The 27,142-nt window shown below is 40.6% G+C and overlaps 1 pseudogene; it reads right to left on the reverse strand.

The window, feature by feature from the left end:
• Window positions 1–2,865: 2,865 nt before the first annotated feature.
• LOC140613247 (10 kDa heat shock protein, mitochondrial pseudogene) lies at window positions 2,866–6,298 on the reverse strand (annotated as a pseudogene).
• Window positions 6,299–27,142: the final 20,844 nt, after the last annotated feature.

Here is a 27,142-nt window from a genome sequence, read left to right on the forward strand (position 1 = left end):
CTCACCCCCTCTGTCTCTCCTGAATGAATAAATTAAGAAAAAAGAAAAAAAAGAACCCTCAACATGACCTTCACTTATTTTTATGCAGTTAATTACATCAATCACAAAACCAATATATTATTTGCATTATAAAATTGGGCAATAACATTTTAGAAGGCTGAACTAATGATAATTTTAAAAATTATTTATTCTATTATTCACAAAATCAAGACTTCTTGTTCTTACTAAAAATGTTTTCAGTACTAACTTTGTAGTGAAAGCAAAATGACTAATTGTGGTCCTTTAAAATATTTGCATTGAAACAGCAATTCATAAAAACACTAAGTTCAGTTTATGGTACTTTGCTCTTAATGGCTATCAAAACCAGAAACATATTTCATAAAGAGTTTATATATAATAAACACCTTAGGGCAAAGTTTATCAATAATGATAACAGATAGAAATCCTTAATTCAAAGAGCCTTCATAATTTTCTATATCTAGCCCAATTCTCATCGGATCTGATTAGATCTTTTTTTTTTTATGATAGTCACAGAGAGAGAGAGAGAGAGAGAGGCAGAAACACAGGCAGAGGGAGAAGCAGGCTCCATGCACCGGGAGCCGGATGTGGGATTCGATTCCGGGTCTCCAGTATTGCACCCTGGGCCAAAGGCAGGCGCCAAACCGCTGCACCACCCAGGGATCCCAGATCTGATTAGATCTACATCCTTGTTTTTATATTGTAAAGTAGCTTTCTAAGAGTTTGTCATTATATGTCATTTCCTTGTTAGCTCCTGCCCACAATGTTCATGTTACCTTCAATCTGTGATTTCTCAGATTTTTGGGGCTTGGGATCTCTTTCTACATTAAAAATTATAGACCTCAAAGAGATGTTTTTTGGTGTGGTTATATATCTTTTGATATTTATCATATTGGAAATTAAAACAGAGACAATTTTAAGAACAAGAATCCCAAGCACACCTTCCATTTGTAGCAGAATGATGACATCATCCATGACACGAAGCCTCTAGAAAACCCCACTGCATACTCGGGAGACTTTGAGCGTGGAAACAGGCACATAATGTCTTAGTGCTATGTATTTGAGGCAGTCAGATCTCCTGTGAGTCCCCAGACCACGCTTGGAGAATTGTGGCTCTGAGGGATTTTTCTTTTTCTTTTTTTTTTTAAGTAGGCTTCACTTTCAATGAGGGGTTTGAACTTGTAACCCAGAGATCAAACATTGCATGTTCCACTGACCGAGTCAGCCAGGCACTTCTCTTGGGAGGATCTTTGTAAAGCCATAGATTAATTTTGTGAGGGTTGGCTTCATTAAAATTAGGTAATACAACCTATAAATCTAGTAATTAGGCTTGTGTAATCTGCAATTGGCTTAGTATTCTAAAGTGTGATGATGCCTCCATGTCAGCAACTCCAGGTCTTTCCTAAGAAAAATATATTTGACACTGAATGACCGATGTATGAGTGACAGGGTGCCAGAGTCAAAAATCGGTGGCTCAGTGGTTGAGCGTCTGCCTTTGGTTCAGGGCATGATCCTGGGGTCCTGTGATCAAGTCCCCCATGGGGCTCCCTGCATGAAGCCTGCTTCTCCCTCTGCCTGTGCCTCTGCCTCTCTCTGTGTGTCTCTCATGAAAAAATAAATAAAATCCTTTTTAAAAATCCACATACTAAATACTAATTGAGCCTAATTTTACATTTACTCAAAGATAAGAATAAATACAAGGTATACTACTTATTCCAACATCCCATGTAGCCTACAGTCTACTTTAGATCACTAGGAGCTCGTAGTGCATAAGGTGTGGCCTAACAAAACAGCCCAGGAGAGGGCTTTAGGGTAAGTTGTGTCCCCTAAAAAGATATTTTGAAGTCTTAACACACCCACCCTTCACCCCATACCTGTGAATGTGACCTTACTTGCAAACAGTCTTTGGAGATGTCATCAAGTTAAACTGGGGTCATACGGGATTAGGGTGGGTCCTAATCCAATGACTGGTGTCCTTCCAAGAAGAGAGAAATCTTTGGATACAAAGATACAAAAGACACAGAGACAGAGGGGAGAAGACCCCAGGACCCTGGAGGCAGAGATTGAAGGAGCGCATCTACAAGGAAGGAATGTCAAGGGTGTGGGCAGCCACCGGAAGCTAGGAAAAAATGAGGAACGATTCTTCCTTAGCACCTGCACATGGCCCTACCAATGCCTTGATCTCTGACTTCTAGCCTCCAGACCTGTGAAGGAATACATTTCTGTTTGTTTGTTTGTTTGTTTGTTTATTTGTTTGTTTTAAAGTAAGCGATGCCCAATGTGGGGCTTGAAGTCACAGCCCTGGGTCACGAGTGGCAGGCTCTTCTGATGGAGTCAGCCGGGAGCTCCAATATTTCTGTCGCTTTAAGTCAGTTTGTCATAGCAGCAGTAGGGAAGTAATAGAGGGTCCCATGTCTGGAGAGGGCTTTTGGGTCTTTGAGAAAAAATCTGAGGGCAGGGCTGGGAAAGACAAAGGTGCTATTTTTCTGTTGCCCTTTTTTTTTTTTTTTTTTTTCAGTTTGGATACCATTAGTTTATTATAAAAGAGAGACATGAAAATTATTTACATGATGCAAGATTTCACAACTTCACTGGAATGGGCAGCTTCGCTTCATGCCATTTTATTTATTTATTTTTAATTTTTTTTAAACTTTTATTTATTTATGATAGGCACACAGTGAGAGAGAGAGAGAGAGGCAGAGACACAGGCAGAGGGAGAAGCAGGCTCCGTGCACCGGGAGCCCGACGGATTCAATCCCGGGTCTCCAGGATTGCGCCCTGGGCCAAAGGCAGGCGCCAAACCGCTGCACCACCCAGGGATCCCTTCATGCCATTTTAATTGTGATTTCAGTCCACATACTTTCCGAGAATGTCACCATCTCTAAATAAGAAATAATCCTTGTCATCTAGAACTACTTTGGTGCCTCCATATTCTGGGAGAAGAACTTTATTTCCAACTTTCACACTAACTGGTTCAATCTCTCCACCCTTTCCTTTAGAACCTGATCCAACAGCTACTACTGTTGTTTACAGCACTTTTCCTTGAGATTTTTCTGGAAGCATAATACCTCCTTTGGTTACTGTTTCAGCTGCACTCCTTTTGACTAAAACTCAGGTCAAAGAGGAGAAGAAACTTTCTAACCGCCTGCCCTGCCAGGACTCCTGCCACCGCAGCTCCACCTGCTCTGGAGCTGCCACAGCGCAAGGAGGCCCATAGTCTGACCCACAGGCCCCGTGAATGGGAAAAGCCAGTGTTGCTTTTCAGCAAGCTCCTAGCACAGTTCCTAATTCTAAGTCACATTCTGAGCAATTATTATTAATGATCTATTTTCTTTATCCTATTTTTTATCTATATACTCATTAGATTTTTTAAAAAGATTTTATTTATTTGTTTGAGAGAGAGCAAGCATGAGAGAAGGGGAGGAGCAGAGGGAGAAGTAGACTCCCCACTGAGCAGGGAGCCTGATGTAGGACTCGATGTGGGACTCAATCTCAGGACCCTGGGATCACGATCTGAGCCAAAGAGACACTCAACTGACTTAACCACCCAGGTGCCCCTAGATATTTTCTTTCTTTCTTTCTTTCTTTTTTTTTTTTGATATTTTCTTTCTTTATCCTACTTCTATTTGTCCATTCTTTTACAGTCAAAGCAAAAATCTATTCTATTTTCTTAACCTACTCTTTATTGTGTGTGTGTGTGTGTGTGTGTGTTTTTAAGATTTTAATTATTTATTCATGAGAGGCAGAGACACAGGGAGAGGGAATCAGGCTCCCTGCAGGGAGCCCCATGCGGGACTCGATCCCGGGTCTCTAGGACACAGGCCCTGGGCTGAAGGCAGTGTTAAACCGCTGAGCCACCTGGGCTGCCCTTTATTATGTATTTCAAAATGTTCGTTTGACTCTGCAACTGTGAGGCCTCAGTAAATATTTGTTTTCTCACTAATGTAAAAGATCTTCTAAAGGATACACATCATAGAAAGACTTAAATTTCTGCACCTTAGGGAGAGTCCATAAAAGAGAATAAGAAGTTCTCTTTTATGCTAAATATGTGTTGACTTAATTTTTTGTCTGTGTGTTGACTTAATTTAATGTTTCTTGTGCAGGGCAGCCCAGGTGCCTCAGCGGTTTAGCGCCATCTTCAGCCTAAGGCGGGATCCTGGAGACCTGGAGGCATCAAGTCCCACGTGGGGCTCCCTGCATGGAGCCTGCTTCTGCCTCTGCCTGTGTCTCTGCTTCTCTCTGTGTGTGTCTCTCATGAATAAATAAATAAAATCTTTTTAAAAAATTGTTTTTGTGCATAAATTTGAGTAGAAGCACTCCACCACTGATAAGAGCTTTTACCTATGTTCTTTTTTATGCTTAGGGTCACCAAAGTGTCCAGATGACTTCACTGTTTAGAATATATCATATCAGGCACCTGAGTAGCTCAATCTGTTAAGCATCTGCCTTCAGCTCAGGTCATGATCCCAGGTCTGGGATCCATCCCATGTTAGGCTCCTTGCTCAGTAGGGAGCCTGCTTCTCCCTCTGCCTGCTGCTCTTCCTGCTTGTGCTCTCTCATGTGCACTCTCTCTGTCTCAGTCATATAAAAAAATTGGTTAAAAAAATTACTTGCTCAAAGCAGGTTGTCAATACTCTATGTTAACTATACTGGAATTAAGGGATGCCTGGGTGGCTCAGCAGTTTAGCGCCTGCCTTTGGCTCAGGGTGTGATCCTGGAGACCCAGGATCCGGTTCCACATCAGGATCCCTGCCTGGAGCCTGCTTCTCCCTCTGCCTGTGTCTCTGCCTCTCTCTGTGTGTCTCTCATGAATAAATAAATAAAATCTTTTTAAAAAATACTGGAATTAAAATTAAAAAACAAATAGGTTCTTAAGAAAATGTGTCAAACCTCCGATGATTTTTATGTGTGTGCTGTTAAGGTTAAGCATTTTCTCAAAAAAAAGTAAATGAATTCAGATGAGTTCCTGTAAGTGGTTGTAAGCTCACAACCCTGAGATCAAGAGTCATGTGCTCCACCGACTGAGCCAGCCACATGCCCCCTGAGATCTCTTATTAATTAATTTCCTTGAGTTCTTCTTAAATTTATGTGGAATTTTGATGGTTATACTATCTCTACTAGTAATCTGCTCCATAAACGTGCCTGTGTTATAAAGTAGCACTTCTGCTTTTTTATCCTTAAACGAACCCTTTCAATTTACAAGATTTTTCTCACTCTAATACTGTCATTGAAATAATTATGAGGGGTGCTGGCTAGAGGAGTTTAGAGCATCTGACTCTTGATCTCAGGGTTGAGAATTCAAGCCCCACATTGGGTGTGCAACCTATCTAACAAAAAGAGAGAAAGAATTATGACATGATGTACTTAAGCAAAAAGAAAAGCAAATGCAAAGAAGAAATAATAGTAAGCTCAGATAAATGAAATATGAATTGTCTTCTATTGAAATAATTATGTATACAAAGAAAATAAAAATGATCTCTTGAATGTTTGACAGACCGTAGAATGGTCTGATTTGAAATAGACATTTTTATAATTCTTAGAGGCATATATATTTTAGAACATATAATACCTATGTACTTGTAGGCATATATAATAAATAAAGCACATATACATATATAATTCTCAGAGGCATAAAATATTTCAACCAGGAATGAGTTTATCTTATTATTCACATTCATGAAAAAAACCTATAAATTGAGAATATTTCAATGAATGACGTTCAAAGAAACTGAGGTACATTAAGATTTTGAAAAGTCAAAAAAAAAAAGAAAAAGAAAGAAAAGAAAAGAAAAGTCTATATGACCCAAGAGAAATTTGATCAGGCAATGTCAAACCAAGAATGGTTAGGAACGCTCCACGGGAATGGAAAAAGCTTTTATAGAACAAGCAAAAGCAAAGCAAGGAAACGATTTGATTGGCTATAACTTAGAGTAGCCTTATTTGGGAAAAACCACTTGGACCGTCACATTGTGATTACAGTTGTTCTTAAGTTTTGATTTCTTCACTTTGAGGCATTTATAGGACTTGATTCTGGTTTAGGTTTAGTTTCACTTACACAGGCTATCAAGACATTAGAGCCACTACAGTCTAATGGGCTCCATGTTCAATCACTTTAACAATGGTAATATTAGAAAAAAATCTGAAAATCATTGGTTCTTCTTTAACCAAAGAAGTATTTAGCTAATAGTTTGGGGTAAATGCTGTGAACATTTAAAAATTATAATGACTATCAAAAATTGTGGCTACAAAAATATTACATCATAATGGTGGGTCACCCCATGGTGGTTTGGTTTATACTTTCCTTTTTTTTTTTTTTTTTAAAGATTTTATTCATTTATTCTTGAGAGACACAGAGAGAGAGAGGCAGAGACACAGGCAGAGGGAGAAGCAGGCTCCATGTAGGGAGCCTGATCTGGGACTGGATCCAGGGACTCCAGGATCAGGCACTGAGCTGAAGGCAGATGCTTAACCGCTGAGCCACCCAGAGGTCCCAGTTTATACTTTCCTGATGATTAGTGAGGTTGAGCATCTTTATGGCAGCATCAGTTACAATAGCCAAGATATGGAAGCAACCTAGATGTCCAGTGATAGATGAACGCATAAGGAAGATGCGGTATTCATGTGATTTCATTCATATGTGGAATTTAAGAAACAAAACAAACAAGCAAAGAAAAAAGAGAGAGAAAGAGAGGGAGACAAACCAAGAATCAGACTCTTAACTATAGAGAACAAATTAATGGTTACCAGGGTGGGGGGTGATGGGTGAAATAGGTGATGGGAATTAAAGAATACACTTATTATGATGAAAAAAAAAGAGGGAAATTTGTGGTGATGGAAATGTTCTAAATCTTGACTGTATCAATGTCAAGATCATGATTATGATATTTACTGTAAGCACAATGGGTAAAGAGAATGTAGATATCGCTGTATTATATCACAGCAACATGTAACTTTACAATTAGTTCAAAATAAAATAAGTTTAATTTATTTTTTTAAATATTTTATTTATTTAGGGAACCCCGGGTGGCTCAGCGGTTTGGCGCCTGCCTTTGGCTTAGTGCGTGATCCTGGAGACCCGGGATCGAGTCCTGAGTCGGGATCCCTGCATGGAGCCTGCTTCTCCCTCTGCCTGTGTCTCTGCCTCCCTCTCTCTTTCTCTGTGTCCCTCATAAATAAATAAGTAAAACCTTTAAATATATATATATATATATATATATATATATATATATATATATATATATATATATAACCCAGGACCCTGGGACCACATCCTGAGCCAAAGGTAGATGCCCAACTGACTTAGCCACCCAGGCACTCCCAAAAAGTTTAATTTAAAAATAGGGTATCAGGGATGCCTGGGTGGATGAGTCATTTGAGCATCTGACTTGATTTTGGCCCAGGTCATGATCTCAGGGTCCTGGGATCAAGCCCCGGTCCAGCTGCTTGCTCAGTGGGGAGCCTGCTTGAGGATTCTTCCTCTCTCTCCCTCTGCCCCTCTCCTGCACTCTCTCTCTCAAATAAATAAATCTTTTTTTTTTAAGATTTTATTTATTTATTCATGAGAGACACAGAGAGAGAGGCAGAGACACAGGCAGAGGGAGAAGCAGGCTCCATGTAGGGGGCCTGATGTGGGACTCGATCCCGGGTCTCCAGGATCAGGCCCCAGGCTGAAGGCGGTGCCAAACCGCTGAGCCACCCAGGCTGCCCCTCAAATAAATAAATCTTAAAAAAAAAAAACAAAAAAACCTTAAAAAATTTAATGCAGAATCAACTTAAAAAGATATATAATTATATATATGTACATAATATATATTATTAGTCATAAAAAAGAATGAAATCTTGCCATTCTCAACAACATGGATGGACATAGAGGTTAGTTATTATGTTAAGTAAAATAAGTTAGAAAAAGACAAATATCATGTGATTTCAGTTATATGTGTGATCTAAGAAAACAAAACAAAAATAAAAAAAACTTAAACAGACTCATAATACAAAAAATAAACTGATGGTTAGCAGAGGAGAGATAGGTGGAAGGATGGGTGAAATCCGCAGGGATGAAGAAGTGCAAACTCCCAGGAACAAGATAAGTTAGTCATGGGATGAGAAGTACAACATCGGGAATCCAGTCAATAATATTGTAACATTGTTTGGTGACGGATGGTGACTATGCTTATCATAGTGAGCATTTCAAAATGTACATAAATATCAAATCACTGTGTTGTACACTTGAAACTCATAGAATATTGTATGTCAGCTATACCTCCATTAAAAAGAAAAGGGTAGGGAAGCCCGGGTGGTTCAGTGGTTGAGCATCTGCCTTGGGCCCAGGGCATAATCCTAGGATCTGGGATTGAGTCCCACATCGGGCTCCCCACAGGGAGCCTGCTTCTCCCTCTGCCTGTGTCTCTGTCTCTGTGTGTGTGTCTCTCAGGAATAAATAAATAAATCTTTAAAAAAAAGAAAAGAAAAAAGAAAAGGATAGAGAGAGAGAGAAAGGTGGATGACTCCTTGATTTTTGGCAAGTGGTGATGGAATAGGACCATCTCTACACTGAGTTCTGGACTAAGAAGCTGCCTGAAGACCAGCATTACTCAGATGAGGGAGTACATGAGGAATTTTAGAGAACATGGCACGAGGGTGCTTTAACAATATGGTGGTTAGGGAGGAAGGGATGCAAATCGGTTTATTACACTTTTAGTTCTAATTGTTTAAAAATACTGTCCAAGTACAAATAAGGCAAAGAGAAGGTAGCATATCTTTTTTGTGTCACATTACAGCATTAACATGCCCACCAAAGTATTGTTTAATTATCTAGGACCTCGAAGTCAGCAAACTTTTCCTTAAAAAGGAGTCAGATAGTCAATATTCAGGTTTTCTTTTTTTTTTTTTACAATCCTTGAAAAATGTAAAAACCAGTCTTAACTCAGGGGCTACACCCAAACTGGCCAGTGCCTTAATTCGGCTTGCTGAGAGTTTGCTGATTCCAGAAATATGTTTCTTTCACTCTTCACCATTTTTGTTTCTCTCACTATTCACGACTGATTAAAAGTCTAAGATTTTATGAATTTACATATTAATTTGTTGATTTTTCTCTAGTAAAGAAAAATTAATCTGTTTGGTAGAAATACAACTCTAAAGGTAATGGGGAAAAAAAGAGTTTATGGTTTTATTGTCATATGATATTAACCAGTTTTGTATCTAACAGAGCAGTCCCTTTTTAAAAAATTAAACTTTAGCGGTGCCTGGGTGGCTCAGTCGGTTGAGCATCTGACCCTTGATTTTGGTTCAGGTCATGATTTTAGAGTCAAGGGATTAAGCCCTGTGTGGGGCTCCCCACTCAGCAGAGGGGTCAGGCATAAGATTCTTTCTCTCCCTCTCCCTCTGCACTCTCTTTCTCTCAAATCTATCTATCTATCTATCTATCTATCTATCTATCCTTTAAAAATTAACCTTTAAACTTTGAGATTATTGTAGATTTACATTCAGTATGTGTGTGTGTGTGTGTGTGTTTAATTTATTCATGAGAGACATAGAGAGAGGCAGAAACAATTAACATTCAGTCTTAAGAAATAATGTGAAAAAAAAAGAAAAAGAATGTGGGGAGAGGCACCTGGGTGGCTCAGTGGTTGAGCGTCTGCCTTTGGCTCAGGTCGTGATCCCGGAGTCCTGGGATTGACTCCCACATTGGGCTCCCCACAGGGATCCTGCTTCTCTCTCTGCCTGTGTCTCTTCCTTTCTCTGTGTCTCTCATGAATAAATAAATAAAATCTAAAAAAAAGAAAAGAAAAGAAAAGAAAAGAAAAAGAAAAAATAAATAATACAGAGAGATACTATGCACCCTCTACCCAGTTTCTCAAGGGTAACGTCTTGTAGGAATATACTACAGGATCTCAGCCAGGGTAGTGACTGCCAGTCAAGACATAGCATTTCCATCACCGTAAGGATCCCTCATGCAGCGTTTTATAGCTTCATTTCTCTCAAGATCTCTCCTCCTTAATCCCTGGCAACCATTATTCTGTTCTCCATTTCTGTAAATCTGCCATTTCAAGATTCTTGAAAAGAATCACAGGGTATATAGTCTTTTGAGATTGGCTTTTTTCACTCAGCACAATTCTCTGGCAATTCATCCAGGTAAGAGGTGAACAACCTTATTTATTTATTTATTTATTTATTTATTTATTTATTTATTTATTTATTTTTGGATAAACAATTTTACTTAATTAAAATTTCCTTTTTTTAAATTTTTTTTTTAAATTTCCTTTTTGAAAGGCCTATCAATGCCTGGTTCCTCAAATATCCTTTGAACTAGCCTTATCGTTCTCTTTGTTCCTTCACCAGTGAGTTGACATAAACCTTTCCCCTGGGTTGTGCTCTCTTTGTAGGAATCCTATATATGCCATAAATAAAGATATACATTGTTGAAGTATAGTTGATAGGCAAGGTTACGTTAGTGTCAGGTGTACAACATAGTGATTGGACAAGTAATACATTATGCTATGCTGTAGCTGCCATTTGTCAGCACGCAACACTTACACTACCACTCAGGATAGTCCCTCTGCTGTAACTTTCATCCCCATAATTTATTCATTCTATAACTGGAAGCCTGTATTTCCCACTCCCCTGTACCCATTTTGCCCAATCCCACACACACTCCCCTCTGGCAACCACCAGTTTGTTCTCTGTATTTATGGGTCTGTTTCTGTGTGAGTCACATTTTTAACTTTTTGAAAATAAATACTTTGATATAATTACTTATCCTATGCTTGCTCCCTAGAGATAGTTCCCAGTTGGCTCAGTTGTGTTTTTTTTTTTTTTTTTTTTTTAGAAAACTTGTATCTAGTCAGAAAAGATCAGATCACCTTTTCTTTCCTTCAGCCAGAATAAAAATGTAATTTGCTTTGTTTGAGTTTCAAAGTAGTGATAAGAAATATATTCTCTCTCCAGTGACAGGTTATTTCTGTGAGATTTCAGGGTAAGTTAAGAAGAAAGAAATTTTAAAATAGCATTTTTATCCTCTGCCACTGTCTCACTTTTCATTTTTTAAGCAATGATTCCAACAGTCTGTCAGTAGAGAGATTTATGATTAATTGGTCAAAAAAAAACCATATATCTTTCAGACTTCAGTTTTTTGCTTCTAGTGAGAAGTGATAGTTTATGATAGAGATCATCACTTAATAGAAAAGGAATGTTTTCTCAGATGAGATTAGAAGCCACTTAATCCACTCCACTGTTTTGGAGCATGGCTAAAATAATTTTCTTAAAAAACCAAACAACAGCAACAACAAAAATTTATTATGGGAAGTCTCAAAATACACATAAGTAGAAAGAATGGTACAATAAGCCTCTATGTAATCATCATTTAAGTTATATACATATAATTTTATTTTGAGAGAGAGAGCTCAAGCAGGAGGGAGGAACAGAGAGAGAGGGAGAGAGAATCCTAAGGAAGCTGAATAAATTCAATATTAATATTTGGCCAACCTTGTTTCATACATATCTATTATTTCTTCCAACTCAGTAAATCCCAGACAGCATATAATTTCATCCATAAATACTTCAGTATGTATCATAAGAAATAAAACACTTTTAACATAACAACCCCATTATCACACTGAAAATTAGGAACACTTAGTATTCAAATGTTTTCTAATGTCTCAAGTATCTTCTTTTTAGGGGGGAGGGGCAGAGGGAGAGGAGAGAGAGAATCGTAAGCAGGCTTCACACCCAGTGTGGAGCTTGACACCAGGGTCAATCTCACAACCCTAAAACTGAAAGTTGGACACTTGACCATCTGAGCCACCCAGGTGCCCCTCTCAAGTATCTTTTTACAAATGATTCGAAACAGGATCTAAAGATCTGTTGTGTATATTTGATTGTTTTTTTTTCTTTTTAAAAAATACCATTTATTTTCAAACAGCTTTATTAAAGTAAAACTGACATACAAGTACATATTCAAGTGTACAATTAGATAATTTTTGACATATTATTGACCCGAGGAATTATCACCACAATCAGGATGATGAACAGAGCCATCATCCCAAGTTTCCTCACACCCCCTTGGTAATCTCTCCCTCTCAATGTGCCCACACACTCCCATCCCTAAGCAACCACTGATCTAAGTTCCATAGTTTGTATTTTCTAAAATTTCTTGAAAATGAAAGCATACAGCTGCATCTGGGTAGCTCAGTCTGTTAAGTGTCTGACTCTTGATTTTGGCTCAGGTTGTAATCTCAAGGTTGTGGGATCCAGCTCTGCACCAGGCTCTCTACTCAGTGCAGAGTCTGCTTGAGATTTCTTCTCCCTCTCCCTCTGCTGCCTCTCCCCACTCTCTTAAATAAATAAATCTATCTCTAAAAGACTGGAATCATATAATATGTGTTCTTTTTTATGTCTGGTTTCATTTCCTCAGCTTGATCATTTTGAGACTCAAATTGTTGCAGGTATCAAAAGTTTATTCCTTTTTGTTACTGAGTAGAATTGTACTGCATGGACATATCACAATTATTTTTTTCTAAAGATTTTTAAAAAGGATTGTATTTATTTATGCATGAGAGATACAGAGAGAGAGGCAGAGACATAGGCAGAGGGAGAAGCAGGCTCCTTGCAGGGAGCCCAATATGGGACTCTATCCTGGACCCTGGGATCACGACCTGAGCCAAAGGCAGATGCTCAACTGCTGAGCCACCCAGGCGTCCCTCTAAAGATTTTTTATTGATTTGAGATAGAGGGAGAGGGAGAAGCAGACTCTCCACTGAGCAGAGAGCCTGACATGGGCCTCACAGGACCCTGAGATCATGGCCTGAGCCAAAGGCAGATACCTAACCAACTGAGCCACCCAGGTGCCCCGGATGTATCACAATTTGTACATCCATTCACTTGTAGATGGATACTTGGGTTGTTTCCATTTTTTAGCTATTACAAATAAAGCTGCTATGAACATTTGTGTAAAAGATTTTGATGTACATGTGCTTTCATTTCTCTTTGGTAAATACATAGGAATAGGATCAGTGGATCGTAGGGTAGGTTATGTTTAAGGAGCTACATAATTGTTTTCCAAAGTCTCTCCAGGAGGAGTATGACAGCTTTGATAGTCTGCATTCTCAGCAACATGTGGTATGGTCAGTCTTTCAACATTAAATATTCCAATTTTAAACACTCTAACAGGTGTATTTCCTGTTTTCCAACTACATTTCTATTTAAGACCAGATAGCCTTTGTAGTCTTTAACCAAACAACATGTTGCAACAGACTGAATGGAAAAGCAAATATGAGAATCTATCTTCTATTAGACCAGACATCAAAGAGACTCGCCAAATTGTAAAACAATGTCATCCTTCTCGATGACATTTTTTTTTTTGTCTTGGAAAATAGAGTTGTTTCTACAAGAATATAATATAAATGGGCTTACTATTTTTTTTAAAGATTTTATTTATTTACTGAGAGAGAGAGAAAGAGAGAGACAGAGAGATAGAGATAGCAACCAAGATATCACAAGTGGAGGGCAGAGGGAGAAGTAGGCTCGATCCCAGGACCCTGGGATCATGACCTGAGCTGGAGGTAGATTCTAACCTGAGTGGAGCCACCCAGGCGCCCCACTACTCTTCTTTAAGTTAAGATAAAATTTACATAAAACAAAATTCGCTATTTTAATAATTTCAAATGCACAATTCAGTGGATTTTATTATATTCACTTCATTGTGCAACTATGATAACTATTTAATCTCAGAACATTTCTATCAGCCCAAAGAGAAACCCCATAACTTCCAATTCTCCCTTTGCCATCCCCTGGCCACTGCTAATGTACCTTTTGTCCCTGCAGATTTGTCCATCGGGACATACATAAATGGAATCACACAACATGGGGCCAAAAGTCTGGGTTTTTTTCTACTAACCATTATGTTTTTGAGGTTCATCCATGTTGCAGCATATACTTCATTCCTTTTTATGGGTGAACCACATTTTGTTTATCCATTCATCAATTGATAATTTTCGGTTATTATTAGTAGTGCTTCCATTAACATTCATGTACAAGTTTTGTTTTTTTTTTAAGATTTTATTTATTCACGAGAGACACAGAGAGAGAGGCACAGACACAGGCAGAGGGAGAAGCAGGCTCCATGCAGGAAGCCCGACGCGGGACTCGATCCCAGGACCCCGAGATCATGCCCTGAGCCAAAGGCAAATGTTCAACCACTAAGCCACCCAGGCATCCCTGTTTTTTGGGGGATTTTTTTAGATTTTATTTATTTATTTCAGAGAAAGAGAGAGAGTATAAGCAGGGTGGGGGACAGGGACAAAGGGAAAAACAGACTCCCTGCTGAGCAGGGGATGTGGGGCCCAATCCCAGGACCCTGGGATCATGACCTGAGCAGATGCTTAACCAACTGAGCCACGCAGGTTATTGTAAGTAGTGTTTCCATCAACATTTGTGTACAAGTTTTGTGCAGACGTATGCTTTCATTTCCCTTGGGTGTGTAGCTAGGAGTGGAACTGCTGGGTCCTATGGTAACTCTATGTTTAACTGTGAGAAACTGCCAAATTATTTCCCACACAGCTGCATCATTTTACATCCCCCTCCCCCCAGCAATGTATGAGGGTTCCAATTTTTTCACCTCTGTGCCAACACTTGTAATTATTATTATTTTTAATTCATTTTTAAAAAAGATTAGCTTCTGGGCAGCCCTGGTGGCTCAGCAGTTTAGCACTGCCTTCAGCCCAGGGCGTGATCCTGGAGACCTGGGATCGAGACCCACGTCAGGCTCCCTGCATGGAGCCTGCTTCTCCCTCTGCCTGTGCCTCTCTCTGTGTGTGTCTCTATGTCTCTCATGAGTAAATAAATAAAATCTTGAAAAAAAATTGTATTCATTTAATTGAGAGAGAGAGAGAGCAAGCAGGGGGAGGTAGAGGGTTAAGCAGACTCTGCAGTGGGTGCAGAGTGCGATGTGGGTGGGTCCTGATCTCATGACCCCGAAAGTATGACCTGAGCCGAAATCAAGAGTCAAACACTCAACTGAGTGAGCCACCCACACATCCCAATTCATTTTTTAAATCACAGCCTTCTTAGTGAGTGTAAAGTGGTATCACATTGTGGTTTTGTTCTGCACTTCCTGATGGCTGCTGACATAGAGCATCCTTTCATGTGCATATTGGCTATTTATACTTTTTTGGACAAACATCTACTTAAATCTTATGCCCATTTTAAAAAAAAGTTTTGTTTTTAAGTAACCTCTACACCCGACATGAGGCTCAAACTCACAACCCCAAGATCAAGAGTCACAATCTCCACCGACTGAGCCAGCCAGGTGCCCCAATCTTTTACTCATTTTTAAATTGGCTTGTTTTTTGTTGTTGGGTTGTAAGAGTTCTTTATAAGTTCTAGGTACTAGCCCCTTATCAGATACATGATTTATAAATATTTTTTCCCCATTCTGCAAGTTCTCCTTTCACTTTCTTGAGAGTGTCCTATGATGCACAGAAGTTTTAAAATTTGGGGGCAGGACACCTGGGTGGCTCAGTGGTTGAGCACTGCCTTTGGCTCAGGGCGTGATCCTGGGGTCCTGGGATCGAGTGCCACATCGGGCTCTCTGTGAGGAGCCTGCTTCTCCCTCTGCCTGTGTCCCTGCCTCTCTATCTCTCACGAATAAATAATCTCTTAAAAATAAATAAAAAATAAAAATAAAATTTGGCAGCCACGGTGGGAGCTCAGTTTGTTGGGCATCTGACTCTTGATTTCTGCTCAGGTCATGATCTCAGGGTCCTGGGATCAAGCCCCATCAGGCTCCATGTTCAGAGGGGAGTCTGCTCGAAGATTGTCTCTCTTCCTCTCCCTCTGCCCCTTCCCCTCCACTCATGTGCACATGCACATACTCACTCTCTAAAATACATTATTAATCTTTTTAAAATTTTTAAATTTTTGGTGTTCATCCATTTCATTGACTTTTTCTTTCATTCTTGTGCTTTCAGTATTATATCTAAGAAACTGTTGTCTAATCCAAGGTAATAAAGATCTACATCTATGCTTTCTTCTAAGAATGTTCTGGCTGGGGGATCCCTAGGTGGCTCAGTGGTTTAGCGCCTGCCTTTGGCCCAGGGCGCGATCCTGGAGTCCCTGGATCAAGTCCTGAGATTGAGTCCCGGGTCGGGCTCCTGGCATGGAGCCTGCTTCTCCCTCCTCCTGTGTCTCTGCCTCTCTCTTTCTCTCTCTCTATGTCTATCATAAATAAATAGATAAATCTTAAAAAAAAAGAAAAAAGAATGTTCTGGCTGTAACTCTTACATTTATATCTTTAATCCATTTTGAGTTAATTTCTGTACATGGTGTCATGCAGGAATCCAAATTCATACTTCTGCATGTGAATAGTACATAAAAAATTTATTCTAGGGGTGCCTGGTTGGCTCAGTCAGTTAAGCATCTACTCAATCTCAGCTCAGGTCTTGATCTCAGGGTCATGAGTTCAAGTCCTGCATTGGGCTCAATGATGGGCATGGAGCCTACTTTTAAAAAATTTATTCTAGGGATGCCTGGGTGGCTTAGAAGTTGAGCATCTGCCTTTGGCTCAGGTCATGCTCCCAGGGTCCTGGGGTCGAGTTCCACATTAGGCTCCCTGCATGGAGCCTGCTTCTCCCTCTGCCTGTGTCTCTGCCTCTCTCTCTGTGTCTCTCATGAATAAATAAATAAAGTCTTTTAAAAAAATAAAATTAAAAAATTATTCTAACACTTTGTTAAAGATGATAAGAAAAGCTCTTCAGGAGACAACTGCAGTGGGATTTTGCAATAGGAGAGAGAGACTGGGTTCAACTCCAAATAAATAAGGAAGAGAAGGGAGTGAAAACCATGGAGCAGGATGTAGGGGGTATCAGTGGGTAGGAAAGGACTAAAGGGTGAAGGGTGACTCTGCCTAAAGTGACTTGACGGGATTCTTGCGGGGGCCAGGCTGCCTTGATCATGTATCACTAGTGGGGGGGTGGCGGAAGGGGAATTTGAATATACATTGAGCGTGGGGGTTCTTTCTAATCTGAATTAAAAGATTCTTGCTAACCTGGTCGATGCAGGCCCAAGGATGAACACAGAAAGTCAAAGCCTAGAGGAATTAAGAGGGGGCCCGGCCAGAGTGAAGTCAAGGGGAGAGTCTTTGCCAATATTCAGTTGTCTCAACATCATTTGATGGAAGATTCTTCTTTCCTTATTAAATGAGCTTGAACCTTGCCAAAAAGCAACTGGCCATAGATGTTTGGTACGGACTTACTTCTGGACTCTCAATTCTATTTCATTGATCTATATGTCCGTCCTTACTCCGGTACCACACTGTTCATGTAGAATTTTGCATTAACTTTGTAGATGGTTTTGAAATCTGAAGTGGAGTCCTTCCTCTTTTCTTTTTCAAAAGACTGGCCATTTGGAGTCTCTTGCATTTCTTTTCTTTTCTTTTTTTTTTAAATCTTATTTATTTATTCATGAGAGAGAGAGAGAGAGAGAGAGAGAGAGGCAGAGACATAGGCAGAGGGAGAAGCAGGCTCCATGCAGGGAGCCTGACGCGGGACTTGATCCCGGGTCTCCAGGACCAGGCCCTGGGCCAAAGGCAGGCACTAAACCACTGAGCCACCTGGGCTGCCCAAGTCTTGCATTTCTTTATGAATTTTAGGTACACTATGTCCATTTTACAAAACAATCATTTGGAATTTTCATAGTAATTACACTGAATCTGTAGATTTCCTTGGGGATTATTGTACTCACATTTGATAGGACATTTGAAAGTTGTATGGGGTTAGGGTGTCTGGCTGGCTCAGTCTGTAGAGCGTGTGGCATTTGATCTCGGGGTCATGAGCTCAAGCCCCACATTGGGCATAGAGATTAACAACAACAAAAAGTTGTGTGGGTGAGTGACAAGACTTCATTAAGCAGGAATGTCCCATTACTGCAAGTCTTGGACCTTTGGTTTCCATGCATTAAAATGCCAGTAATGCTGCCCATCATTGTGGCAGTCAACAAGGCCCTCACACATTTTCTAAATGCTGAGCTGCCCGAATGGCCCCTTTCAGGTACAGGGGAAAGGGCACTGCACTAGGAGTCAGAGATGAGGGCGGGGCTCACTCTGGCCCACATCAGTTTGCTCCTCTAGGTCCCATTTTCTTCATCTGAAAAATGGTCTGCATGATCTTGAAGACCTGTTGATGGCATCCTTCTCACTGCTAGTTGAAAAAGCATAGTTGCCAACAGCTGGATAGCCACATCCCCCTCTGCTGGCCCATTAGCATGTCATAAATGCCAAGAAAAGATTTTAATCTTTTCAGTGTAGAAGTTCTCATTATTCAAACATCTTAAGCTTATTTATGGAAGTAATGTTTACACCCAACGTGGGGGTTGAACTCATGACCAGGAGATCAAGAGCCACGCGCTCTACAGGCTGAGCCAGCCAGGCATCCCAATCATCTTCTGGAATTTATAAACCATACACAAAATGTTGGCTAATTTAAAAAAATAAATTAGTGTTTCAAATCTTGGTTACCACCTTCATTTTCCAGTCCTTTATCAATAGGTCACAACAAAGTATCCATTTTTCCAACATCTAAATTACATTTAGAAAAGCAGGTCGGGGCAGCCCCGGTGGCCCAGTGGTTTAGCCCCGCCTTCAGCCCGGGATGAGATCCTGGAGACCCAGGATCGAGTCCCACGTCAGGCTCCCTGCATGGAGCCTGCTTCTCCCTCTGCTTGTGTCTCTGCCTCTCTCTCTGTGTGTCTGTCATGAATAAATAAATAAAATTAAAAAAAAAAAAAAAAGCAGGTCAGATTTCAAATGAAACTGACACCTTGGGGATCCCTGGGTGGCGCAGCGGTTTGGCACCTGCCTTTGGCCCAGGGCACGATCCTGGAGACCCGGGATCGAATCCCACGTCGGGCTCCCGGTGCATGGAGCCTGCTTCTCTCTCTGCCTATGTCTCTGCCTCTCTCTCTGTGTGTGTGATGACTATCATAAATAAAAAATAAATTAATTAAAAAAAAAAAAAAAGAAACTGACACCTTGAGTTGGTGGAGGACTGCCGGCTGGGCTCATTCTCTCAGCTGTCTCCAGTGGATCATTATCTCCAAAGAGAGAATTTTGCGTTCGAGTTAGCAGAATTTTTGAGAAATATGCGAAAAAGCATTAATTTCAGAATGGCAAAGCCATGAAAAATCTGTCACATATATCTTAAATAATTTAAAATACTAACAATTACCCAAGCTACAAACTCCCTATGATGACTTTCCCTCCTTCTCAAATTCATCTCATGGTTACTATCATTATTGTTTATATTTCTGTAAGTTACTCTAAATGCATTTGGAAACAAAACGGGTGCTATGTTATTTTAAAGCTTTTTTTTTTTTTTTTAAATATAGCTCTGCAGGCAAAGTAAAAAGAAAGAAAAGAGAGAAAGAACTAGAATAGAAGGGTAGGAAATGAAAAATGAAAGTCACCCCTTCCTCATTCCCAGGTCCACATACACATACAGAAAACCACTGTTCTTCGTTTCTGGTTTTCTTCTTTTATTTATTTATTTATTTATTTATTTATTTATTTATTTATTTATTTATTTATGATAGTCACAGAGAGAGAGAGAGGGGCAGAGACCCAGGCAGAGGGAGAAGCAGGCTCCATGCACCGGGAGCCAGATGTGGGATTCGATCCCGGGTCTCCAGGATCGCGCCCTGGGCCAAAGGCAGGCGCCAAACCACTGCGCCACCCAGGGATCCCCCGTTTCTGGTTTTCATTCTCTAGTTCAATATCCTTAGAACATGAAATAAAATCCTTCCCTATTTGTATCCTGACTTCACAGTGTATTTTCTTCTTCCAGGTATATAAGTGATTTATTACACTGACTCTTCTCATTTACTCCCAACAGTTTTGGTTGGCTTTTTTTTTTTTATTTTTAAGATTTTATTTATTCATTCATGAGAGACACACAGGGAGGCAGACACACAGGGAGAGGGAGAAGCAGGCTCCAAGCAGGGAGCCCGACGTGGGACTCGATCCTGGGTCTCCAGGGTCACGACCTGGGCCAAAGGCACGCACTAAACCACTGAGCAACCCAGGAGTCCCCCAGTTGGCTTTTACTTCTACACCTACTGGCTATCTTTTCGTCTTTAGATATTATATGAAGTCATCTACTTTTTATTTATTTGAGAGAAAGAGAAAGAGAGAAAGACAGCACAGACAGGGAGTTTGGGGAAGAGGCAGAGGGAGAAGCAGGCTCCCCCCGTTGAGCAGGAAGCCTGATTTGGGGCTGGATCCGAGGACCTGGAGATTGTGACCTGAGCCCAAGGCAGACGCTCAACCATCTGAGCCACCCTGGAGGCCCTGAAGTCATCTACTTCTTGAGTAATAAATGTCACATTGTGTCTACTGATTTCCCTCTATGAAAATGAGTGAATTAATGTATTAATTATTTTAATCACCACCCAATTTTTCTTGAAGTATTATCTTGCTTTATCAAGACAAATATTTATACATTGTTTATCCACTTATATATAAAGTTGAATTTCCTCTTGGCTACAGGAAGCCATGTGTTTTTTGCCTCGGAGGCTTTGTATTTGCTCTTCATGGATCACTTGATTCAGAGCTTGGCCACCTCCCCAGAGGTGTGTCTTCCCATTTGAAAGAGAGTAAACCCATGCAGGGAGTTTTGTTGTGTTCACCAAATGTTCCCGGTGCCAGGAAAAGTTCTTGGCTAATAGGGTCTCAATAAACATTTATTTATTTACTTAAAGACTTTATTTTTTTATTTGAGGGAGAGCATGAGCAGAGGGCAGAGGGAGAAGCAGGCTCCCCGCTAAGCAGGGAGCCGGCCGTGAGGCTCGATCCCGGGACTGGGAGATCGTGACCTAAACTGAAGGAAGACGCTTAACTGAATGAGCCACCCACGTGCCCTCAATAAACATTTATTGAAAGAATAAATCCTAAAGGAACACCAGAGAAGTAGTGTCATAAAAGCTGTGAATGTGCAAATATTATTACAGAACCAAGTAGCGTATTGGGACCAATAAAAAAAAGGAAGATGTAACTCTCTGTCATTAACATTTTGGCAAAGAAGAATCTTCCACATATTTCCTCTTTTATTTCTAATATGAACTGTGTTGTACTTTAGTTTCTAACTGCTACTCCCACATCAACTTCCTTTTTTGAATTATTATCATTACTATTTCTTAGCGATCTCTACACCCAACTTGGGGCTTAAACTCATGACCCCAAGATCAAGAGTCACATGCCCTACTGAATGAGCCAGCCAGGTGCTCCTTTTGGATTTAAAAAAATTTTTGGAGAATTTCTTCAAAAAATTTCCCATGCAGGGAATATCTTTATGTCTGAAGGTATCTTCATTTTACCTTCACATTTGATTGATGCCTTGACTAAATATAGAATTCTAGGTTCTAACACTTCTCTCTTCGAACTCTGGAGACATTGCTGCAGTATCCTCCAGCATCTGGTGATGAGAAATCTGAAGTCAGTCTGATTGGACACCCTGCAAGTGGTCATGGCTTTTCACCCTCCTCTTGGGAAGATTTTTGGTTCTGAAATCTCATGAGAGTGAGTGGGCCTTTCCAATTAGTCCTGCTTGACACTTAGTGAGTGGCATTTTTCTTGAGTTAGAGGAAACGTTCCAGGATTTATTTCTCTACACTATAGTCTTTGTTCTCCTTCTTTACACAGACATAGTCTCCATCAGCTGTCTGATTTCTTTTCTGAGAGGCTTTCTCTACTTTGTCCTCCCAATTACCCGGTCTTCAGCTTGTCCATTTTATCATTCTTCCAATCCATTACATTACTTTGGCAATCACTCTTCCCGTTGTCCAATCAATCCCCTTTCCTTGCAGACTGTTTGTTTGATTGATGCACTACCCTCTGAGTATACTAATTGGGCCAATTTGAAATTCTCTTCTGTTTCTAGAGTTATTTATGTGTCCTGTGGGGTCCATGATTCTATGTGTTCATTCTTATCCTTCCCTTCCATGCTGCTGCCACCTTTCTTCCTGTCTAGTGGGCTCTTTCATTCAGATGTAGGAGGGAAGGCCCCTGGGGGTGAGCCTAGGCCACCGTGGGCAGGTCTCTTAAGTAGCAATGTTCTGGGGCTCCAGGGGACCTCTTCCTGTGGGGAGAGCAAGCTACTTCTGTATAAACAGAGCCCACCTTCCAGTGTGCCTCGCTAAAAGAAGTGTGGGTGAGGAGCCAGCAGGCAGGCTGGGGAACCCCACAATCACCAAATTAGAAAGGGTTGTCCTTTAGATGGAACAGGTTAAGCATGTTTTTCTCCTAGGCAGTGCTCCCTTCCCCTCCTCCCCACCCCCACCCACGGTGGTGTTCTGAACTCAGGTGCTGCTCTCCTTGGGCCACCTGCCCACTTTCTTCAGGCAACTGTTTGCTAGCTTTATCCAAAGGGTAAGAGCAGTTGGAACGGAGCCTAGAGCTTCACAAAGTGCCCAGCAAATATTTGTTGAACAAATAAATGATGGAAAACGAGAGAGGAGGTAACCAACTGTCCTTGTAATTCCAAGCATGCTTCTCTTTTTAAAGATTTTATTTATTTATGAGAGACACAGAAAGACAGAGAGAGGCAGAGACACAGGCAGAGGAGAAGCAGGCTCCACGCAGGGAACCCGACGTGGGACTCGATCCCGGGACTCTGGGATCACACCCTGAGCTGAAGGCAGGCACTAAATCGCTGAGCCACCCAGGCAACCCAAATTAATGCATTTAAAAAAATTTTTATTTATTTATTCATGAGAGACACACTCAGACTGAGAGAGAGAGAGGCACAGACCCAGGCAGAGGGAGAAGCAGGCTCCATGCAGGGAGCCCGACGTGGGACTCAACCCCAGGTCTCCAGGATCACGCCCTGGGCCCAAGGCAACGCTAAACCACTGAGCCACCTGGGCTGCCCAAATTAATGCATTTTTAAAAAAAGTTTTATTTAAGTAATCTCTACACCCTACATGAGGCTAGAACCTTACAACCCTGATATCAAGAGTCGTGAGCTCCTCTGACTGAGCAAGCCAGGTGTCCCTTAATACATTTTTATTGGATAAAATCAGTGATTATGAATAATAGATGAAATTTCAAAAAAATATAGTTTTGTCTGTTGAATATAAACCTTATTTGAAATAAATTTAGCTTTTAAAGAAAAAAGAAGTATAGAGCATTGCATGGAAAAAAGTTGCAGTGTAGTTTACACATACTATTCCAGATTAAAAATGTGTGTGTGTGTGTATATATACATGTATATATGTGTGTGTGTGTGTGTGTGTGTCTATGCATATCTTTGTGTGCATAGAGATATGGATATATACACAGAAATAACAGCAAACTATTAACAACAAGTCATGTTAAGAGGTTTAGGATTAATACAATGGTGATTGAGAAGCACTAGAATCATGACATTTCTTCTAAGAGGGACTATTTTTTATTTTTATTTATTTGAGGGGGTGGGGAGGCACAAGCCGACTCCACGGTGAGCACAGAGCCCAGCACAGGGCTTGATCCCACCACCTGAGCCAAAATCAAGAGTCAGAGGTGAAACCCACTGAGCCATTCAGGTGCCCCAACAGGGACTGTTTATAATTATGTACATGTTTTAATATAATTAAACCAATGTTATTATAATTTATAAATAGAAAATATTTAATATAATTATGATCATGAAAAAATACATAGTGGGGAACTTCCAGTTTCAGTTTTTGTGTGTGTTTAAGATTTTAAAAATCGGGGACACCTGGGTGGCTCAGCGGTTAAGTGTCTGTCTTCAGCCCAGGGAGTGATCCCGGGGGTCCTGGGATCAAGTCCCGCATTGGGCTCCCTTCAGGGAGTTTGCTTCTCCCTCTGCCTTGTCTCTGCCTCTCTCTGTGTGTCTCTCATGAATAAATAAATAAAATCTAAAAAAAATTTTTTTTAAAAAATTTATTCATGAGAGACAGAGAGAGAGACAGAGACATAGGCAGAGGGAGAAGCAGGACCCCAGGATCACAACCTAAGCCAAAGGCAGATGCTCAACCACTGAGCCACCCAGGTGCCCCAGTTTCAGTTCCAATATATAAAGAGTCTGGAAGTTGTCACTCATGTCCTTATAAGAAAAAAACCTGAACAAACTGAAAATGAAGGACTTGAATGGGTTTTCTTGGAGCTACTAGAGAATTCAGGCTGCGGCACAAACTGAGCTCAGAATCTGGAGACGAGCACACAGAATCACAGATGAGATCAGCTTACCTGGGACAGAAGCCACCAGAGCCATAACCTGGGAGGAAGACCAACACTGTACCTGACCCATTGCTAGGAGCTGGGTGTGGGCTACAGCGGGGCAGGAAACTCCTGAGGCTGTGCTCTGAGCCAGGCCTCCACATTCTAGTAGATTTTACTTCTAGAAACCCCACTGGGTTCTCATTATGAAGAACCAAGAAGTAACACTTGTGTTTCCAGCAGGGGGAGGGGAAAAGTAATCATTTTGAATTATGCATGAGAGTTCTCCTATTATTTATATTTATCTGACTCTGGGGGGCGGGGGGATAAATTACCCAAAGCCAGGCCCCTTAAGCCTTCCTGTCACATATAAGGGGGAAAATACAGAGACACTTGTGAAAGTCATAGCCTAGGGACACAGACCTAAAAGACTGAGGTTTAGTATAGGATTACAGAAAATCTTCTCTCTCCTTTATCATGTCAACAGGGCTACAGAATAGCAACAGTGGATTACAGTTGAAAGAGCTGCAAAGGTGCAGATTCTATTTAAGGAGTTTTCAGGGAATCTCAAGGACAACAGGGGAGACAAAAACAAGGACAGGAGAGTCAGGGAAAGCCTCTGACACCTACAGCTCCAGCAAACAGGAAAGTAGTCCAGCTGCTAGCCAGATCAACACCAACCCACACACTGAACACATACTTCTCTCCTATTACCCAATACATGAAGTCTGGCCCTCAACAAAAATTTGTAAGTCATATTAAGTTTCAAGGCAAAAAAACCCCCAGAGTCTGAAGAGGCAAACCAAGCATCAGAACCAGATTCAAACATAGTACAGATTTTTGAGTTTCAAAGAATGAGGGACACTTGGGTGGCATAGCAGTTGGGCGTCTGCCTTCGGCCCAGGGTGTGATCCTGGGGTCCCGGGATCGAGTCCCACATCGGGCTCCCTGCATAGAGCCTGCTTCTCCCTCTGCCTGTCTCTGCCAGTCTCTGCCTCTCCCTGTGTCTGTCTCTCATGAGTAAATAAATAAAATCTTTAAAAAACCAAAAATATGGGCAGCCTGGGTGGCTCAGCAGTTTAGCGCTGCCTTCAGCCCAGGGTGTGATCCTGGAGACCCAGGATCGAGTCCCATGTCGACCTCCCTGCATGGACTCTGCTTCTCCCTCTGCCTGGGTCTCTGCCTCTGTCTCTCTGTCTCTCTCTCTCTGTCTCTCATGAATAAATAAATAAAATCTTAAAAAAAGAAAAACCTTCCCAAACTGAAATGCAGAGAAAAAATAATGAAAGGGCAAAAGAAAACCAAACAAAAACCCAGAATAGAATATCTAAAAATTGTGGGACAATTTCAAAAGGTGCAGTATCTATGTAATTGGAGTAGCAGAAGGAAGTGAAAATAGAGCAAAAGAAATAATTTGAAGTAATAACAGCCAAGAATTTTCCAAAATTAATGACACCAAGTGACAGACCCAGGAGATTCAGAGAATACCAAGCAGGATAAATACTAAAAACTACAACTAAGCTTATCATATTCAAACTGCAGGAAACTAAAGACCAAGAGGAAATCATCAAAGAATCCAGGGGGGGAAATGCCTTACCTATAGAGGAATAAGGATAGGAATTACTTGGCCTTCTCATCAGAATCCATGAGAGCAAGAAGAGAGTGGAGTGAAATATTTAAAGTGTTGAAAGAAGGGGCATCTGGGTGGCTCAGTCGGTTAAACATCTGCCTTTGGTTCAGATCATGATCTCAGGAATTGAGCCCCATGTTGGGTTCCCTGTTCAGTGAGGAGTCCGCTTCTCTACCTCTCTTCTGCCGTGCCCCCATGCTTGCTCTCTTTCAAATAAATAAAATCTTGAAAAAAAAAGTATTGAAAGAAAAACCCACTAACTTAGAATTCTATATACCCAGTAAAATCATTCTGCAAAAGTGAAGGAGAAATAAAGACTTTCTCAGACAAACAAAAACTGAGGGAATTTCTCACCAGAACGCTTGACTTTCAAGAAATGTTAAAAGAAGTTACACAGGAAGAGGAAAAATTATACAGGTCAAGAAGTTGGATGTACAAAAAGAAAGAACATCATAAATGGAATAAATTAATGTAAAATATGACCTTGTACATTTTTTACTCTTTTTTAAGTAAGTTTATTTATTTATTCATTTATTTAAATAAAAATGAAATTCTTTTTTTTTCTTTTAAGATTTTATTTATTTACTCATGAAAGACACACAGAGAGAGACAGAGACACAGGCAGAGGGAGAAGCAGGCTCCATGCAAGAAGCCCAATGTCAGACTCAATCCTGGGACCCCGGGGTCACACCCTGAACCAAAGGCAGATGCTCAACAGCTGAGCAACTCAGGAGTCCCAAGTTATTATTTTTTAAAAATTAAATTTTTATTTTTTTAGAGAGAGAGAGTGTTCATGCGAGTGGGAGTAGGGGGAGAGGGAGAGAGTCCTAAGCAGACTCCTCACTGAGCCTAACACGGGGTTCTATCTCATGATGCTGAGATCATGACCTGAACTGAAATCAAGAGTCAGACACTTAACCAACTGAGCCACCCAGGTGCTCCTTTATCTTTTTTTTTTTTTTTTTAAGATTTCTTATTTTTAAGAAAAAAGCCCCAATGTGGGGCTCAAACTCACAACTCTGAGATCAAGGGTTGCATGTTTTACTGATAGAGCCAGCCAGGCACCCTTATATTTCTTATTCTGAATCAAGCAAATAAATAACTCTCTGTTTAAAATAATAATGGTAATAGTGAATTGGGTGATTATAGCATACAGAAAAGTGAAATGAATAAAAGCAATGTTATAAGGAATAGCACAAAGGAACTGGGAGTACTCTATTATATGGTACCTGCACTACCCACAAAGAACCTGTATTATCCATGAATCAATAGAGTGTTGAGAGTATATTGTGTTA

This window comes from Canis lupus, chromosome 21, assembly GCF_048164855.1.
Source record: "Canis lupus baileyi chromosome 21, mCanLup2.hap1, whole genome shotgun sequence".
Lineage (NCBI taxonomy): Eukaryota > Metazoa > Chordata > Mammalia > Carnivora > Canidae > Canis > Canis lupus.